Consider the following 14,926-nt stretch of genomic DNA (forward strand, 5'->3'; position numbering starts at 1 on the left):
CAGAAAACTCTCTTCCCAGATGAACAGGAAAAGCAGCTGAGTTTTCCTTCGTAGATTTACACTGGCCCAACCTTGGAGATCTGGAAGTGAGCAGAAAATAAACACTGCTCTCTTAAATGTCACATTTTCTCCTGCCACCTCCCATGCTCAGCAAATTGGCAAGTTCTAGCTGTGGGGGCATCTCCCCCTGCCCCTGGAGCAGCCACTCCCTCAGTACGCCAAACCTCGCCAGCATGCAAGCTGACTCTGGCAGAAGAATACAAAAACAGAACTGTTAAAATTCTTCCACAGTGGAATTCTGATTCACGTAGGGAACTTGCTGTTTCTGATGCAGCCCCTCTCAATTTGTCATTAAAAACCTGACGAAGGCATGGGGAGGCACAAGAAGAAACTCATGACAAAACCGAAAAGACTAGGACTGACATGAGATTATGTCAGCAGCTGAGAGGAACTGAAGCTACTTTAAGACAGACAGAGAGTGGTTATGAGTATGTGCACGCGTGCATGATGATGGGGAGATGCATGATACCTCCTCTTCAGCTCTGTCTGTTAAGAGGATCCATCCAGGGTAGCCTGGGTGGCTCAGTCGTTAAGCATCTGCCTTCGGCTCAGGTCATGATCCCAGGGTCCTGGGATTGAGCCCCGCATCGGGCTCCCTGCTCGGCGGGAAGCCTGCTTCTCCCTCTCCCACTCCCCCGGCTTGTGTTCCTGCTCTCGCTATGTCTCTCTCTGTCAAATAAATAAATGAAATCTTTAAAAAATAAAAAAATAAAAAATAAAATAAAATTTAAAACCAAGGCATGTTATTGATGTGGAATTTAGTGGAGAGGCAGAGGCATGATGAGCCACACAGTAAAGAAAAAAGGCGACTGAACTGGCAGAAGTTAGTGAATTAACTTGGGCAAATGCAGTTTTATTTTATTTTTTTAAAGATGTATTTATTTGACAGAGAGAGAGTGCACACCAGCAGGGAGAGTAGCAGGCAGAGGGAGAGGGAGAAGCGGGCTCCCTGCGCAGGGAGATGTCGGGGCTTGATCCCAGGACCCTGGAATCATGACCTGAGCTGAAGGCAGATGCTTAACTGACTGGGCCACCCAGATGCCCCAACAGATGCAGTTTTAAAAGCATTATGCTTTTAGTTTCAAAGTCAAATCAAGGCTTCTAAAAAAGATGAACCAGTTTTTCCAATGTGGATGCAAATATTAAAGGAAAATTATTTTTTGGTACTCAATTCAGATACTGGAAAACTTCTAAGTATATTTAAAATAATTTGGGTATGTGAATCTACATAAAAACTAAATTTTATGAAATCTAAATACAGATAAAATATTTCTGATGAAAATTTAGCATTCAGGGCGCCTGGGTGGCTGTGCTTAAGCATCTGCCTTTGGCTCAGGTCATGACCCCAGGGTCCTGGGATCGAGCCCCGCATTGGGCTCCCTGCTCGGCGGGAAGCCTGCTTCTCCCTCTCCCACTCCCCCTGCTTGTGTTCCCTCTCTCACTGTCTCTCTCTGTCAAATAAATCAATAAAATCTTAAAAAAAAAAAAGAATGTTGTAGTCAGAGTAGGTTGCAGTTGCTTTCCTGCGAAGATCAGTCTCTGCTGATCAGGAGGAATTCCTTCCTTATCTTGGGTCTTGGCCTTTACATTTTCTATTGTATTTGAGGGTTCAATCTTATGAATGATGGTCTTCTCCAGAAGGGCTTTCACAAAACTCTCTCACTGTGTCTTTCTCGGTCAAATAAATAAATAAAATCTTAAAAAAAAAAAAAAAAAAAGAAAGAAAATTAAGCATTCAGATTCAGATGTTCTGTCAGTGTAAAATATTCACACCAGATTGTTAAAACTTAGTTTGAAAAGAAGACTGTAAAACATCTTAATATTTTTTTTCTATTGATTAGATGTTGAAATGATAATACTTTGGAGCTACGGGGTAAAGTGTAAAATAATCTATATTATTAAAGTTCATTTCACCTGTCTCTTTTAACTTTTTAAAATGTGACTACTAGATAACGCAAACACATTTGTGCCTTGCCCTGTCTTTCTATTGCATACCACTGCTCTCCACATACTTGGCCTTGTTTAATAACAATGATTGTAGCTATTGTTGAGCACTTATTTTACCATGTGTCAGATACTGTTCTAAACACTTCATGTGAATGACCAGATGATCTCTTCTAAATCTCACAAAAAAACTTGCTCATCTTCTTAGTGCTTTCATTTCCCCATTTGTTAAAAAAAGAAAGAAAAACACAATATAGCCTAGGACAAAATGCTAGAGAAGAGAAAAGGAATTAGACCTTCAGAATATTTAAAGGGAAAGTCTATTCCTGGAAATAATCCACTTAATTGTTCACAAGAAAAGTTCAGGGAACTATCGGGCATCCTCACTATTTGGCAAAATAACACACATTCTAAATAGGAGGGAGGGGCACCTGTGAGCTCAGGTATCATGATCTCAGGGTCCTGGGATGGAGCCCTGGGTCAGACTCCTGCTCAGTGGGGAGTCTGCTTGTTCTTCTCCCTCTGCACCTCCCACCACTGGTGCTCCCTTTCTCTCTCTTTTTCTCAGATAAACAAACAAATAAATAAATAAAAATCTTTAAAGATTAATTAATTAATTAATAGGAAGGGGAAAATGACTAGTGTAATAACATCAAGAAATCCTCTGAGACTAAAGAGTTTGGCTTAAATATTCTGTACTCATCATATCAAGGCCCAGGTTAATTTTCTATGATCATCCTTTCCCTCCCTTTATTTAATCAAGTGACAAGACATTTTAGATTTGTAAAACATACATACGTATTTAAGAGGGCTCACCAAGTCATATCTAAATATCTTTCTTTTCACTACAGTTTGGTTTCAACTAAATTGTTTTTGTGGGTTTTTTTGTTTTGTTTTGTTTTCATAAAAATAGAATCCTCCAGCAGGAATCCTTCTAAAAGAAATGGAGACTATCTGCAGAGATCATAAAAAATTTAGTGTTACCACCTCAGGAAATATCACAGGAAGGATAAAACAGAAAATACTGGCTTTTTAAAAATAACCTTTATTTATTTCTGAATATCAAAGATAATAAATGTACATGACAGAAAATTTATTTGGTTTATTTATTATAATTTTATTTCTGTTTTAGCAATAGAATATAGCAACAGAAATTTAAATTTGGTAAATTTAAATTAAATTATAATGTAATATAATTTATATATTAAAATTTATTATTTGGCTTATTTATTATAATTTTATTTCTGTTTTAGCAACCTCCGGATTTTATGGCAGGTAACAATACAGGGCAGTTAGTGCTACTTTTACCCGTCATATTAGCCTCTCCTTCCCTCCAGTTGTTATGAAATTGCCTGTGCAAGCTGATAAACTTGTTTCTTAAACCCAGCAGAATATGGGTAGAAGTAAAATTTTCTGTTGCAATGCTGAAAATTATGGATCTTTCCACTGTCAATGAATGGAAAAGATTAACTTTCAGGGAACTGTAGAAACTGTGAGGCCTTAAGCAATCCCCTATTTCCCTCTTTCATTTTATTTCATAAATTATTTAATCAACTTTAAGCACTGAGAAGGACATTTTAAAACAACGTAAACTTACCATCTACTGTTATTTCTTTTTTTTTTCTTCATCTCCTGTTATTTCTATTTGTGCCAATATTTTAACTGTAATCACAGTATATATGTGATTTTGTGTTCTACTCTTTCCCCTTAATTTTTCACACTGCACGCAATCACCATATAGATCACTGTACTAAAATTATACTCTTCCATTATATTGATATCTTATAACTTATTCAATGTCCCTACTACTGGTTGTTCAGGTTTTTTAACACCATGGCTACAATCTTTATATTTAGCTTCATAAGATATTTTATTCTTCATTTTGACGTATTTCTTGTGATATCTGATACTTATATTTCCAGTTGTCCTCCAAATTTACAAGGACGTCCAAAGCCCAGCCAGCCATAAGTTTGCTTGCTTTATTTCTTTATAATGTAATATTTGGGTATAATACTAAATCTTATTATTGATTTAACTTGCTTTTTAAAATTAGTAGTAGGAACACTGACTCCCTTTTTTCAACTCCTGTCCTTCTTTGTGTATTATCTGTTTGCATTTTTCACCTATTTTTAGCATCTTGGTGCTTTACCAAAATTTACAGAAATTGTTCCTATATTATAAATTCTAATATTTTATATCTAAAATGTATTAAGTATTTTACCAATTTAATATCATCCTTTTAATTCAGTACAGCCAAAATTTGGAAGAGAAATTTTCAATCATATCTGGCCATCTTTTCCTTTGTACTCCTCCCTCTTATTACTTCAATAGTTGGAAAGTCTCTTTTTTGGTGAAATATTAATAATTGTTGAGCCAGGTGATGAATAAATACGTAGAGGTTCATTTTACTACTCTCTCACTTGGGTATATGTTGGGAAATGTCCATAAAAACAACTTTCTTTAAAAGTATCCCTTTCCCCAGGGCGCCTGGGTAGCTCAGTCGTTAAGTGTCTGCCTTCGGCTCAAGTCATGATCCCAGGGTCCTGGGATCGAGCCCCAAGGTCGGGCTCCCTGCTCAGTGGGAAGCCTGTTTCTCCCTCTCCCACTCCCCCTGCTTGTGTTCCTTCTCTCACTGTGTCTCTCTCTGTCAAATAAATAAATAAAATCTTAAGGAAAAAAAAAGTATCCCTTTCCCATTGCTAGAGCAATCACTTTTACTAGTTTCTCTCCCACCCCTTTTCATGTTCCAGTTGAGGAAATTCTTGCCCAGGATGTTAAAGTAACTCATTTACCATAGGAGTCATTTTATTTCCCACCCACTAAACTTAGCCACAACCTCTTCTTTTCTAGGCACCCAAAAATACCCAAAGGCACAGCTGTTTGGAAAGGGCTAGAATTCAATTTAACAAAGTTTCCCTGGAAGATCCCAAGCTTTATTCCTACAAACTTACTCCAACCCTGCCCCACCAATAAGACATGGTAAGACCAGGGATGCCTGGGTGCCTCAGTTGGTTAAGTGTCTGCCTTCAGCTCAGGTCATGATCCCAGGGTCCTGGGATCGAGTCCCACATTGGGCTCCTTGCTCAACAGGGAGCTTGCTTCTTCCTCTGCCTGCCGTTCCCCCTGCTTGTTCTTTCTCTTTTTCTTTCATAAATAAATAAATCTTAAAAAAAAAAAAAAAGACCTGGTAAGACCAGGAGTTTGCTGATAAACTTAACAGTTGGCTCTCCATAGAAAGGAAACCCTGATTTGTAGCTATTTCTTTGACATAAATATTTCCAACATGACTGATTTCAAATCACCAATATGATGTCACTGAACTCAGAACCAGGAATAGGTAGGCAGTGGTACACCATTATACTGTATTTACAGACAAAACAGACATAAGTAACCACAAGAGCGTATATAATAATACAAGGTAGTAAAATAATTAGAAAGTGTTGTTATTTTAAATACAACTTATTTATAAATATCTACATTTTAATATAATTTATTTACTCCTAAGTTCATATAATTGAATTGAATAAGGTCACAGAACCCCTGAAAATTTAACACTTTTTTTTTTTTAAGATTTTATTTATTTGACAGAGAGAGACACAGCGAGAGAGGGAACACAAGCAGGGGGAGTGGGAGAGGGAGAAGCAGGCTTCCCGTGGAGCAGGGAGCCCGATGCGGGGCTCAATCCCAGCACCCTGAGATCATGACCTGAGCCGAACGCAGACGCTTAACGACTGAGCCACCCAGGCGCCCCTAACAATCACTTCTAATAGGCTGATATAAGGACACTCCAGCACACCACCAGGGGACAGAACAGTAAAGAAAGCAAGATTTTTTTCAAATTGTGATAAAATAAACATAAAAAAGTTTACCATTTTAACCAGTTTTAAGCATATAATTCAGTGGTATTTTTTTTAAAGATTTATTTATTTGAGAGAGAGAGCATAAGCAGGAGGGATAGAGAGAGAGGGAGAGTAGCAGACTCCCTGCTGAGCGGGGAGCCCAATGTGGGGCTCGAGCCCATGACCCCGAGACCCCAACACCATGACTAGAGCTGAAACCAAGAGTCGGACATTCAACTCACTAAGCCACCCAGGTGCCCCATTCAGTGGTATTAATTACATTCACAATGTCATGCAACCATCCCTGCTATCCATTTCCAGAACTTTCCATTATCCCAAACAGAAACTCTGTACCCATTCAATAATTCCCCATTTCTCTCTTACTGCAGCCCTTGCTTACCATCATTCTATTTCTTGTCTCTGAATTTGGCTAGTAGGTATCTCCTATGTGGAACCGTATCATATTTCCACTTGTGTGTCTCAATTATTTCACAATCATGTCTGGCCTCCACCCTCTCAGTTCCAAGGAATAAGCCTTCCATAGATTGACTAAAGCACAGAAAACCCAGGGAATCCAGTTTCCCCAAATCATAGCCCAACTGTGGAGGCCCCAGGGCAGCTATAATAGGGAGCTCAAGAGAATCTGGAAAGGGTAGAATGTGCCATGTGCACGATTATGTTTATCTTTTCAATAAACAGCAGGCCAGTATTTCAACCTAAAAGAAGTTCATACAACTCAGTCACCATACACTGGAAACTTGTTAAAAGTGCACATTCTTGGGCCCAACACCACACCTACAAAACTCTGAGGGTAGGGCCCAGCAATTTGATTTGTAAGAAGCCCACAAGGTGATTCTGATGCGTTCTCAAATTTGAGAACTACTGCTCTACAGTAATGATTCTAGATTCCAACTACTGATGCTCAAAAAGGTCCTCAAAATGCTCCATGGTCATTCCTAAGTGTAGATTCCCATTCATGATCATACATCAAGTATAAGGGAATGGGGATAAAAAACAAGAAAAATTCTATTAACGGGGAGAGTCATAACACTTTTAAAATATTTGTATAAATATGACTCAGGAAATGTGTTTGGCAAAGATTATTTAAATAACAAAGTTCTCAAAACCATTCACTACAAACATGCATTACTCCTGCAAACCTGATGTTATTTTATGATATCTGTGAAACTCTGAATTCAGTTCTCTTCCCACATGCTGGCAGAGGCTGTAATGGAGATCATTCCATGCTGAACACAGCAGGCTGGGAATCCAGGACAAGGGCCAAATTCCAGTCTCTGCTCTGCCCTCCAGATTTAACCCCACCTAACACGGCTACTCTATCCTGACATAAAATTGACATAGTAGTGACTACTGTGCAGAATTTCTGAGAGGATTAGTAATAATGTCAATCCCCATCATACCTTCCTTCCTCATTAAGAGAACTTTCATGAGTTTCGTGGTTGGGCTTGGAAAGTCAGGAAGGTAGGACTCATCCCAGGAAGAAATAATGACTGGTCTGAGGCAACCCCATTCCAATGGCAACAAATGGTTTTCAAGTGGCCAAGTGACCCACTTCAGGCCAACGAGAAATAAGAACAAGCCTACCAAGAGGCTTCGGAGAAAGACTTCCCCCAGATTATAAAGACAGTTATCCTGCCAACTTTCTTCTCCCTTCTGGCCTTGGATGATATCAGGACACCGAGTCTGTAGCTACGACTTCAAAAGGATACTAATTATAATACAGACTGTAAGACACTTAACACGGTATCTAGGAAAAGTTCTCAAAGTTTAGTGTGCAACAAAGGCACCTGGGGAGTGTTTAGAAATACAGATTTTTGGGATGCTGTACTCCAGAACTTGAATCAGTAAATCTTGGGTGGGGCCCAAAGACCTTACTGAATCCATTTTCAATAAGCACCCCTGGGGATTCCCCTCACATCCTGTTCCAGGCCCTGATTCTCACACAGGTGGTCCCTGCATGAGACCCCAGTTCCAAAAATGCTGCTCACCATGTGCACAAGCACTCACAGTCCTTACTTAAGTATTGATTTTGCCTCATCAGGTACCAGGCATTGTGACAAACAAAGATGGAGGAAACAGTATCTTGCTGTCAGGGAGCATGCAAGCTAGTAAGAGAGACAGACAGTCAATCCAAGACAAAGCAGCAGGTGCTAACTATTGCAGAGTTGAAGGGCAGGAGAAGAGAGACTAAGCTCCCCGCCCCTCCCCGCCCCACCCCTAGTCAAATGTTCTCATTTGACTTAGGCCTCCAAGGACAGATAGGATTTCAACAGTGAAAGGTTTTGCTGGCGGAGAGAGAACTGTAAAAATGAAGCTTCAGCTATGATTTAGAAAATACTTCGTTTGCAGTGGGGCTGGAGCTTTAGACTCTGAAGAGAGTGGTGGGAGACAAAGTTCTAGAAAGGTAATTTTCACAAATGGGTCATTTTGTGGCAGGTCGAGCTTGGAGACTGGACTCAATTTTCCAGGCTGTGGGAAATCATACATTCATTCAGCACACATAGTAACACACACGATGTGCTAGGCCAGGGGATGGGGGCTGTGTAGTTCCTGCCCTCAGAGGAGCTCAGGGCTGAGGGGGCGGCCCAGGCCTGGAATCAGACACAGTAAGGCGTGAGCATTTCTGTGACAGGAGAATCACAGAGAAAGAGGAGCACGCATACTGGAGAGGTCCCTCACCCAGATTAAGTCAAACAGGGAAGGAGACTATGTCCGTGCTGAACCTTGAAGAGCTGGCCAGACGTAGGACAGGGAAACAGGGAGTCTTGTTTTTCCAAGGCTAAATCTCTGCCTTGATTTCCTTCCTGGTGCCCAGCACTTCCATTTTATTAAAAAAAAACATTTATTAGACAAAGGGGCTAAGCACTAGAGCAGATGCAAAAGAAAATGAGGATCTACCATCCAGGACAGTAGTTCTGAGTATGGACCCTCTAGGACCTGTCCCCCAAGACCAACTGGTCCTTCCCCCACAGGCCTACAGAATGACCTTAATTTCTGAGGGCCCTCCCACTCTTCTGTCTGGGACTAGCCCTGCTCTGATCAAGAGGCCACACCTCCAGTGAATAATGGTCTTGCTTTGTCATCCCTGTGCCTGTACGTAAACCTTTCTCCTCTCGCACCTCCAGGAAGCCTTCTCTGACCACCCATGATGGACTTAGGCACACCTCCTCTATTGTTCTATGGCAGTCGTGCAAAGTGTATCAAATCATTTATCATGCAGTCCTATGAGTTTTGAATTATTGATCTGCTTATCTCCCTAAGGAGAGGGTCTGTATGTTTTATCTTCAAAGTTCTAGTGCCTGTCACATTATATGATAAATGGGTGAACCTGTATTCATTTGGCAGGGGCTGCTGACATCCTGCCTCGCACCTGAAGACTCTTCCCCAAAGTGCTGGGCTGTCTCTCCTGCCTTTAAATGCTGCCCCAAGTCTTGCTACCACCTGGATGGGCCTACGGAATCAAGAGTAGCACGTTGTCTTGGTCCGCAACTGCTGCACTCCTCACTCACCTATCATGCGGGACCCCTGGATATTTAGAATGACCCAGGTCAGCATCAAGTTCATCTCAGACAAGTGGTACGGACACAGCTTCTACCTCTTCCCCTCTGAAAGAGGCCAGCCCCACAGCCCTGCCTTTTCAGGCCGATTCCCCGTTCTTAACCCATTATATAGTATAACAGAGTGGTAGAGCACAGGATGTTGAATCGACTGCCAAATTCAAATCCTGGCTCTACCACTTGCACTTAGTATGTGACCTCCGGCAAATTACTGAACCCCTTTGTGCCTCAGTTTCCTCACTTATACAATGGGGATGATAATGGTAGCACCCGATTATGGATGAAAATTTAATAAATGACATGCCAGTTGTTTAGCACAGGGTCAGGCTCCTAGGAAACACTGGTGAACATTAGCTGTTAATATCTGTGACATGGAGGCTCCAATATGCAGAGGCGGGGGCCTCACTGACTAAGAGTCAGGCTCTGAAGCCAAGGCCAGGCCCCTCAGTGCCCAGGATCTGGTATCATTGCTAGGACTTTGACCTAGGCCCTGTCCTAGCAGGTCTATCTAGTCGACAGGCTGGGACTTAACCCATCTACTCCTGTCTCTGCTTCTGCAGCTAAAAACACATGGAACTCATCAGCCCATGTACATACAGAGCTTTCTCCACCATGCAGTTCAAGGCACCTTACATTCTTTTTGGAACTAGCTGGAGCGTACCCAAATGAGAAATTAGCCCAATTGAAATGTATGGTAAGAATGAGTGATTGCTATCATATTTCACTGGAGACCGAAGCATAACTGCATACTGGCTCCTTGTATACAAATAAGAAAATATATGATCTTGTATTAATTTTGAGGTTGGAAAATTTTAAAAATACACATGTATTTTTCATTTCTACTTCATTCTCCCTCTTCACAAGCAATGTTAAATGGGTAGGTGATAGCTGTAACTATTTTTAAAAAATTGATAATATGTATGATTAAAAAATTCAAATAATACAAAAAGGTATAAAGTGGTAAGTCTGGATGAACTTTACCCCTCTACCTTGTTTTGGCAACCACTTTTTTTTGTTTGTTTTTTAAAGATTTTATTTATTTAACAGAGACACACACAGCGAGAGAGGGAACACAAGCAGGGGGAGTGGGAGAGGGAGAAGCAGGCTTCCCACGGAGCAGGGAGCCCGATGTGGGGCTTGATCCCAGGACCCTGGGATCATGACCTGCGCCGAAGGCAGACACTTAACGACTGAGCCACCCAGGCGCCCCGGCAACCACTGTTATAATTTTCCTATGTATACTATCAGAACTGTTTAATGCATTAACAAGCATATAGACGATAGTTTCCATCATTCTTACAAAAAAAGGAGTAGAATACCATGCAAACCTATAATTTACTTTTTTTAAAAATGTTTTTTTAAAAGATTTTTTGATATCATTCTATATCTGTTCTTGTCAACCTGCATCACTTTTTAACAGGTGCACAGTACTACAATGAATAGATGTTCCATAATTTAACCAGCCCTTTGGTGACAGATATTTAGTTCATTTCCAATCTTTTGCTGCTACAAACAAGCTGCAGTATATATATCCTTGTACACGTGCCTCTACACACATATCTAAGTATATCTTTATGATAAATTCAGAATTCAAATTGCTAGAACAAAGGCAAATCCATTTTTAAATTTTATTTTTTTATTTTTTATTTTTTTTCCATTTTTAAATTTTAACAAACTGCCAAATTTCAGGGCAATTCCATCTATGTACCTGCTAGGTATTCATGATTGGGTTTAGACAGCTGTCCATAAACCCCTTGAAACTGTAAGAACAATGTCAAATATGTGTTTCTTTTTCTCAAGAGACAATTTGTGGCTTTAACCAGATTCTCAAAGGGGTCTGTAACTAACAAGGATGAGAACTACTGAGTCAACGGATTCTTGTATAGCATCCAAAAGCATCAATAGCAAAAGTTGAAACAAAGCAGGACCCAGAAAATGCCTTCCTGAGCCCCCTGGAGAGGAGCGAGAGGGAAGATGCTGGGGACTGATTATACCACCGGGCTTGTATCTATTAAAGACCTCCTCCAGGGGAGATGACTCAAGTACACATAAATCAGGAGAACTTGTTCCCATCACAAACCTTCTATGTTACTTTCTGGTAATAATTTAATGTTACCTCTGGTGGGAGGGGTGCAGGGGGGATGAGGGCCTTAACCCAGAGAAATGAATCCACAGCGACTGGGCAGGGAGGTCTTTCTACTGACCTGACAAAAGGCCACTCTTGGGACTTCCTGTTCTGTTACAAGTCAGGCCACTCATGCTGTAGGCCTTAAAGGGTTAATGATGGAGAGGTGGGGTTGGTGGAGGTCTTTTCCAAAGCAATTTATAGTCTGGCCTATAGCTGCAATTTATCCCTCCTGCTGATTGTGGTTCATTCTGGTGAAAACATTCACTCAGGTTCTTATGTCTAGTAATCTGGACCAAGAAGCAATATGGCAATTTACTGACCTCAAATATCTTGAACCTTTAAAAAGAATTCTTCAAAGGTGGTGGTTCAGGTTCCCATAGCAAAAGCTCTTAGTCCAGTGCAGACACAACTGAACAGTAACAAGCTAGTCCCAATAAAACAAGCAACAGACCTAACAAATCCTAAATTTCTAGGTAAATTATTCTTAATATAGTAATCCATCTCAGGTTCAATTAAGTTTAAAAATAAACAAAACCCCTTTGCTTTAGACCCTCTATTTGGCGTAAGGGTGTCAAGCACTATAAAACTATGGGGTGCATTTGATGTGATAGGTATAATAATGAGCTGTCCTTGAGAATGGGGACAATGTCAGCTTTACCACATTATTTATAGCATAATGACAGGCCTAAGTTCCTTGAAGTTCCAGGTTTTTGTAATGCTTGACTTTATTTATCAAGCATGCATATATTCATGTAAGTGTTTCTAAAGCTTAGTTTCTCAAAGTAAGGTCCAAGAAACATCTGAATCACAATCATCCAGGGAACCTATTAAATATGCATTTTCCTGGGCCCAACCCTGTCATATTGGATAAGAATCTTGGGGATTGGGGCAAGAATCTCCATGTTGTGCAAGCTTCCTGAGGAACTCTGATGTAACCTGAAGTGAGGAAGCTATGGCTTTGGAGGTCATCTTAGTTTAACCTTCTACCTTTCACAGCCCCATCCAAAAGGGGCTACAAGGCCCCTGCCTAGACACCTCTGCTGAGAAAGCTCTCCATCTCCAAGTCCACCCAGCCTAGGGGATTCAAAAGCCACACCTTACATCCAACAGAACCCGCCATCCAACACAGCTCTGCCCAACCACAAGGAATGAGTTTATTTTCTGGTCCACATGCCAAGCCCCTCAAGAATTTAGGGCCATTAACGTGTCCCCACACCCACCTCATCTGTAAACAAGATTAGGAACCCTACCTCAAGTTGAAATCACTATTAAATGAGTAACCAAGGACGACTGTTATTCAAAGTCCTTCCAGGTAGGACATGGCAGCACCCATCAAACTGCCTCCACAGTAGCCCTAACGGTAGTGAAAGCAAACCTTCAAGGGCTAGGGATGGGCCAAATCACAGCCCAAACCCCAAGCAAAAAAAATTTTAAGTTTCTTGTTTTATATTAAAAAGGTACAAATTTTGAATTCTACTCTAAAATATACCTGGTTGTTTTAGCAGATGTTTTCAATCTCAAAGATCGAGGTATAATTGACCCCCACCCCCCAGGCCCTTGGTTTATTCTGAAGCTTCAGGTATTCCCTGGCAGTGCCCTGTACTCATTCTTGAAGAGTGGGCTTCATGGACAAGCAGAGGATCAAGATGGGGAAAAACAAATGAGTGGTTAGACATAAAGAAATGGGCCAAAGGATATGAGTCTGAGGATGGCCATGGGGCTCATTCCTCAGATGCTGAGGGCTGGTGTGTTTCGATTTGACTGCATGTTACTCTCCTACTTGCTTTCAGAGAAAAAATATCCCTAGCCAAATATAAAAATATTTAGGAGGGAAATTCATAGATGCCCTTGATCTAACAGTCACGTGTGTGTGTGTGTGTGTGTTTCCCCCAAAACAACAGAAATCTGGCCTGAGCTGAATCTAAGGGATCTGGCCTTGACCAGATAGGGCTGGGCTCTGGGAAGGAAGCAGGTCTTGGGTGGCTGTGATTACCCATCTCATTCCTGTTCCCTTCCCCTCCTGCTTGCTCTTGCACCTCTGTGTCTTCTGAGAACTCCCTGGTAAGGAAAGAGCTAGGCGTTGGCTATCAGAAGTGTCACCTGCAATGTAAGGAGGAGGTGGGATGCATAATTTGGAGGGGGTGACCCTATCCCTTCTTCCCAAGGTCAGCTGGAGAGAGCAGATGCCCACTTGTCATGAAAGGTGTGGGTTACTCAGTACAGCTCGTGGACTTGCATCAACCCAGGGAGCACTTACAGTGGGGCAGACTGTTGAAGAGCAAAAGTCTCTTTGGCCCCAAAGTCTCCCGCGAGTCAAAGCCCAGACAAGAGTGAGACTGTGCCGCTGGCAGACTCAAGTCAGAGATCTCATAATAACAGGTTCCCATGTGCCAGCCGGCCATTCTGCCGAGGCCATTAGATACGTGAGGAGAGACAGGGTAAGAAACTAGGAAAAGCGAGTAAGTTTCTTAAAAGGAGAAAAGAAAGAACGAAAAAGAAAACTTAGGTATTAGACTGAGTCAGCTGCAGGGAGTATTAACTCAATGCTTTCTTGTTAATGCCCGAAGCCAGCGCAGCTCTTGACACAAGAACTCAATAGAAAACTGCTGCGGTCTCCGACCCGTCTGCACTCCGAGCTGTGTCAACGGCTCCTTCCCGAAGGTGCCGGGGGATACCCGCCTGCGCGAGGCCCACTTCGGGCGAGCCCCGGGCGGCCGGCGCCCGCTCCACCCGGTGGCCGCCCAAGCCCCGCCCGCAGGCAGGCGGCGGGCACCCCCTCCTGGGCGCGGCGCAGGGCTGTCCCCGTGAGGCGCCCGAGGCTGCGGCGCCCCCTTCCCCCAGCCCGGGACCCCCGGCCCGGGGCCCCTTACCGCTCCCGCCGAGACCGGGTTGAGCTCGTCCCCGGCGGCCGCGTAGATCACACCCTTCCCGGGGCCCGGCAGCCGGTCTTATCCCGGGCGGACCCGCCCCACTTCGGGGTGGAGACCGAGTCCGAGTTCCTGGTTGTCGCTCTGCACACGGGACCGGAAGATCCTGCGGGAGGGGGCGCGAAGCGCACCTGGGGCCCGGGGCCCGGGGCCGGGACCGCCACGCCTGGCGGCCAGCGGGGGACCAGCCTCGCTCCCGGACCTGGGGCCGCACCCCGCACGTGCCCGCGCCCCTCCGGGGACCCGGCCCGCTGTCCAGGCTCCGCGGCCCCGTCGCCCGCCCGGCCCCGCCCGGCCCCGCGCCTGCCTCCGCAGACCCCGAGCACTTGGACTCCCCGGGTCACAGGCGCCCGGGCGCCCCTACGCTCTCGGAGCTGCGAGCCTCTCCCGCACCCGCCCTGCGCCGGCGGAGGCCCGGAGGCCCGCCGCGAGTCACCCCCCCCCAACCCC

General features: G+C 43.3%; 1 protein-coding gene across 1 annotated transcript in view; it reads right to left on the bottom strand.

The window, feature by feature from the left end:
* ANXA4 (annexin A4) overlaps positions 1-14,697 on the bottom strand; it is a 67,674-nt gene extending 52,977 nt beyond the window's left edge. Inside the window, exon 1 of the mRNA XM_045884855.3 lies at positions 14,420-14,697. The gene's annotated coding sequence lies outside the window, so the exon portion shown is untranslated. The remainder of the gene's footprint in view (positions 1-14,419) is intronic.
* Between the last annotated feature and the right edge of the window lie 229 nt (positions 14,698-14,926).

This window comes from Mirounga angustirostris, unplaced genomic scaffold (genome assembly GCF_029215605.1).
Source record: "Mirounga angustirostris isolate CCGP_5_RB_7025 unplaced genomic scaffold, mMirAng1.0.hap1 SCAF_10, whole genome shotgun sequence".
NCBI lineage: Eukaryota > Metazoa > Chordata > Mammalia > Carnivora > Phocidae > Mirounga > Mirounga angustirostris.